Raw genomic sequence first — 6,000 nt, forward strand, 5'->3', positions numbered from 1 at the left:
GAAGCGCTAGTGAGCACTGGTTTGTGGTAAGGGAAATCTTCTGTTTGCCCTGCTCTTGCTCTGTCCCATGGCCCATTCACACACCATAAACAGCCACAAGTTCTGAGTGTAAGAGTATCTCAGTTAAGGCTTCAGACCCTGTTCGCAGCCCGGTTATGCACTTCACGGCTTCTTGCTTCCTCAGACAGTCAGATGAGCTGGTATGTTTTCCCTAATTTTCAGGAGAGATACAGAACAGCCCCTCCCAGCATGGAGCAATTCCCTAAAAGCCTTGTATTTCCCTCTCTATCATCAGGGCAGGAATTACCTCTGTCTGTCTGCCAGGAGGGTGCCACAAACAACGTAGTAGTGTTGCCTCTAGAAACCAGGCACTACTACAGAAGGAAGAGAAAATCCAGCAGTAACAGGAGATCCAGGGCAAAAGAATCATCATCCTGGCCAGCGGCAGCTCTAGTGTTTTCTAGCCGGTGGGGATCTTGAAAGAAAATTTTGTAGATATGCTTATGTATACATAATGTGATAGAGGTTTAAAGGAAGTATCAGACAAGAACAGTGAAAGATTATTCATAATCAAGATATTGCTATCAAGGTGAAAGTATATAGAGTCCCTTTGGGGGGTGGGGGTGAAAAACAGAAAAAAATGGCCATTACTTTGGAAAAGACCTTCACACAGACACAGAATCACAGAATCATCTAGGTTGGAAAGGACCTTGAAGATCATCTAGTCCAGCCGTTAACCTAGCACTGACAGATCCCAACTACACCATATCCCTCAGCGCTATGTCAACCCGCCTCTTGAACACCTCCAGGGATGGGGACTCCACCCCTGCCCTGGGCAGCCCATTCCAACGCTTAACAACCCGTTCTGTAAAGAAATGCTTCCTAATATCTAGTCTAAATCTTCCCTGGTGCAACTTGAGGCCATTCCCTCTTGTCCTATCACTTATTACTTGGTTAAAGAGGCTCATCCCCAGCTCTCTGCACCCTCCTTTCAGGGAGTTGTAGCTTTCAGAACCTTGTAGCATTCTCCTACGTGTCCCATCTTTGCAGTCAGCCTGTGTTGCTGCATGTCCATCTCCCAGCCTGGGGCCAGCCAGTGAAATCCCCACTGAGAACCACTGCACAGGAGCACAAATGCAGAATAACTCTAAAATGTTTAAGCATTATTTAGAAAGTATTAGATTTATATCTATGGGAACTCATTAGGAATACTCTTAACAAGTTTCCATGGATATATTTTTTAAAATAACACTTTATTTTGGAGAGTGGCAGCTCAGATGAACCCAAAAAAGCCTGCGTAGGAGAAAGTTGCAAAGGTTAGCTTTTTACAAGGTAATGGCCATGTCTTCTGTCTTCCAGCATATGACAACAAAATGTTCTTGTCTTGCTAGTATTATCTCGATAATGATAACAAGAGCTGTTCTTGCTTTGTACAATATTGGTCCCTTAAACACTTGTTGCATTGTGCTGCAACTGTACCTTGCATTAAAACAAAATGGCAAGGAAAGATTTTAGTGAAATTTATAAAATAATGGTGAGGCTGAATGCTGCTGTCCCCAGTGTAAGAACTGTCCTGGTCTTGGCCTTCAAAACAGGAGGAAGAAATAGGATTTTGATCCCTGTTCATGGAAGTTCTTCCTCCCCCTTTCTCCTCCCATCATGTCTCCTTTAACATCCAGATCCAACAGTCCTCTCCAGCCAGGAAGACAGACTCCTGAATAATCACAGAATCATTCAGGTTGGAAAAGACCCTTGGGATCATCGAGTCCAACCATCAGCCCTACTCTACAAAGTTCTCCCCTACACCATATCCCCCATGCTGGCTTCTGCTGTCCAGAGAGGGGATCCTGGTCCTGGTGTTCTACACTACAAGTCTCAGCCTGAAGGGCACGCTGTCTTGCCTGCACAATATCAGCTCTCTAAGCTCTTGGTCCTCAGCTGACCCCTCACATCCTAAAAAGCACAATAAAACAAACACCAGTTTATTTGCTATGGAGAAATGGCTGAAAGAAGCCATGTGGTCAGTGTGTCAGCAGCTCTGATGCCTTTTGCAGGCACAACAGAACCCGGGCTTTTGCAATCCATTTCTGGATATTGTTCCTATTTATCAGTAACGCCCCTTCAGCTTAGAGCTGTGCTGACTTCCTTTTACTGCCTCAGCCCCCCCCTGAGCCCACACAGACAGTGCAAAGCACAGAGCTGGGATGGCAGGGTACACAGCAGCTGGTCACCACTACCCATTGTCCTTCCAGCATCCCCCATGGCGATCCCAGCAAGAGTCCCAGCATCACCACAATTTAAGCCCAAACCAAACAGCCAGGTTAAGCCTGCCTGCATGTTTCTGGGCAACAGTTCCCTTCATAACCCGGACCTCAGACACTTACTCTCTGCAGCGGTGCAGCTCACGGGCAGAGCCCACGCTGAGGCACTGGAGGAGCAGAGCTTTCCATGCTCTCTCTAGGTGTGCTCCTTACGCGATGCCTTCGCAGAGGAAGGGCCATTACTGTGCTGGCTGGGACCTGTGCCCGCCATGTGCCCGGTGGTCCTTCCCCTGAGGTCCCATCTGGCCTCATCTTTAAAAGAACTAAATTGCAGCAGCTCCAGGGCTGGAGCTCAAAACGTTTTCCCGACAGTTTTTTAAAGGAGCTGTCAGGGGAGGCTTCTTCTCCCCCAGCTGTTCAATGCCTGCGTCAGAGCTTGTCATCTACAATATCTCTTTTTATGATCAGCTGAAAGGAACAGGCACTTGAAGGGCATGGTTCATTTCTTTTTGCTGACTATAAAGGGAGTCCACGATGACAAGCCTAGCTGCAAAGGTCTGCATTCAATCAAGCTGAGGGAGATGAATTCCATCCCAGTGCCCAAAATTTTTGGAGGCTCTAAACATTTAACCCCATTGCTTAACATTCAGAAATTATTCCACGTTTTTTAGCTTGGAAGCATTTCTCTTTTCTTCTGGCAAGCTCAGCCTCTCCCTTCTTGCACGCTTTAAAAAAAAACCCCACATCATCTTGGCATCACCTCAGATTAAAACAGTGGATGCTGGTTAATTGTCTAACAAAATTGATTGATTAATTTTTTATCTACCTATTTATAAAACTCTTTTAACACTATGAAGTGCTATAGAAATGCCATGTTGCTGTCAATAATTAATGAAGTAACATCTGGTTGGCGCAAAGATGGATCACTGTCCCACAAATTAAGGTACACTGTGCTAACTTGAACACTATTTTTAGGTGAGTGCAGCTCATTACAAGCCTTCACAGAACAGTTTTGCTGAAAGAACAGTCCTTGCCTCTGACAGCTTTTATTGTTGTTCTTGCTGCGGCTGAAACAAAATAGTAGCCCAACACTTTGTTTTCATCAGGATTATTATAGATATTCTTTCCTCTCGCTCCATTCTGCTCAGTTTCTGGAGCCACCCCAGCAACTGGGATACCTGGTCTCCTGCCAATGCTCCACCAATCATCTGTCCTGTGTGCCTCTTCCAGTACCCTCCCCAAGAGGTAACTTCTGTGAGCGTGTGTGTGATGGTAATGAGAGGCATGTGGCTTCATTTGATAAGTCCAGAGAAATGTGTTGTGCATTTGGGTTCCAACCGATCCCTCCTTTTCAAGGCTGCAGGAAGTAAATCAGTCATGTTTTAAATGATCCCACGCTCCAGCTGCTGCAGATTTGGAAATTGTTAATGAATGCTGCTCACAGCGTTATCTGCTTGTGGCCATATGGCTCTGTAGGGAGAAACTTCCATCCTGAAGTATTCTGTGCACCTTTCTGCTGTAGCTGCAGCGCCGCTGGAAGGCAACCATCACCAGGCTGGGGGGGTGACAAACAAATTGTGTTCAGTAGCCAGTGCATTGCAGCTGGGTGTGAGGGAGAATTTTTTTTTTTTTTTTTTTTTTTTACACAGGCTACTGGGGCAAATTTTGTTTTCTGTGCCAAGGCCTTGACTCCTAATGATGTGTGGACAGCATTCTGCCTGGCATACTAATACACGAAATGAATACTTTCTGAGCGCATATTCTGACTTGGAAACTCTCTGATTCCCTTCTCAAGGCTCAGCAACCTTTGGAACAAATGTCCATTCCTTCTCCCTGTATTCCAGTGCCAAAATCCTAACCCTGTCTGTGGCTAGAATGAGGCTTTATCATATTGATTGTAGACTAATAAAAAAAGCTAAAAGGGACCTCAAACATTCATTTTATCCATCTCCTGCTCAAAAGAGAATTACCTATATCTGAGCCATTCCTTGCAGATATTTATCTAAGTTTACCATGATGGAAACTCACCCATCCCAGACAATCTTCTTCAGTGCATCAGTAGCCTTACCCATAAAACTTTAATGTCCAGGTTGAATTCCTCTTGCCACAGTTCATTATGTGTCCTTTCTCCAGCACAGATATGAAAAAAGGACTATCCCCTCACTTTTTGCAGCGGCCTTTTATGTGTGGAAGACTGTGGACCACATCCTCCTCCTCAACCAATGTCATCATCTCTAGATTAAGTGAGCCCAGTACTTTCTGTCTTTTCTCACAGATATTGTTTTCTTGACTGTTGACCTCTGTTGGCACCCTCCTCCTAGACTCTGCCTAGCTGATCCACCAACATTTTGGAGTGTGATGCCATTTGTCAAGCTGAGTTCGTACCAATACTAGTGCTGAAGAATTACTTCCCAAGTCTTAACAGGAGTCTAGCCATACTTCTTAGTATGGTCTTACACATTTTCACAACAGTGTGACATTGATGATTCACAGTCTCATTTTGATCTGGTGGAAACCCTTCCCACCCACCCTTTTCTCAAGTCCCTCTATACAGGTCTGTTACATAGATGGCAATAAACAGTTGCTTTTCAGTATCTAAGGGACATGCTTCTCTTTGAATGTTACTGACTTTCCCCCTGGGAGAGATGAAAAAATCCCTTGTGGCTCCCAGATATATCTTAGAAGAGCCATCTCTAATATCCTTAAAATGATTACAGAGATTTGCATAGCTGTTCAAAAATAGGCTTCTCCATGTGAGGTCCTTTTAACACCCATATGAAGCTTTCACCCTCTTTTGACTGACACCAGCTAGGTCTTGGCCCTCCCTGGCAGCAGAATGGAGCTCCCTCCAGAAATGGGCAGGTCAGGAAGGGCTTGGCTTGAGCTGTGGCATCCCGTGAGTATGAAAGAAAGTTTTGTTGCCTGTCCTGCTGGAAGGGAGGACTCGGCATAGTTTAGAGGAAGAACACTTATGAGAGCCCTTTGTTAGAAAACCAGTAGCACAGTTAGAGTATTATCTTCTCTCATTGCTTCATCATTCAATGGAAAGCTGCAACGGTCCCTTTAACATTTCACTGAAGCTTCAAGGAAAGGCCCTTTTGAGTGTCATTCCAAGGGCGTCAGAGGAGGCCAACAAGAACAGTCAGGGATGATTAAACTACAGACCAGCTGAGGTGAGCTTGACACGACTGCTGATGTTCAGGTCAGCCAGTGCTTGTCTTCCATCCAGACATCTTGACAGAGGAGGGTCCTGCCTCCAGTCACACAGCTTTGCTAGGCTGTAACGGGGAGACAATGATTAGAGAGGAACTCCTCAGTGGCCCAGGGGAGGCAGATAACATCCAGTGGGCCTGCTCCACCATTTTCATGGCCATTAGTGTGCATATGTGACGGGAGGTGAGCACTCAGGGGAAGCTCCATAGCAAACGCTGACTTGATGGCTGTGTGAGGAGGACACAGCAATGCTCTGCACAAAGCAATAGGTGGGTTACTCCTCTTCCCCACACTATCATAACACCACCGAGAGCTTTCTACCTGCCTGTGGCCCCCTTCTCCGCCTCCTGTTGCTCAGCCAAGTTCTTTGTCCTCCACACTCCCTTTCAGCTGAGAAGAAAACTGCCCTGCAGCAAGACCGAGGACAACGCAGAATTGTCAACCTCCACTGCTGGTGTCAGGGTCAGGCCAGCTGGCAGACAAGGAATTATTTGAGCTCAACTCTTCAGCAAGCTAAATGAGCGGT

Source organism: Strix uralensis, chromosome 2 (genome assembly GCF_047716275.1).
Source record: "Strix uralensis isolate ZFMK-TIS-50842 chromosome 2, bStrUra1, whole genome shotgun sequence".
NCBI classification, from domain to species: Eukaryota; Metazoa; Chordata; class Aves; order Strigiformes; family Strigidae; genus Strix; species Strix uralensis.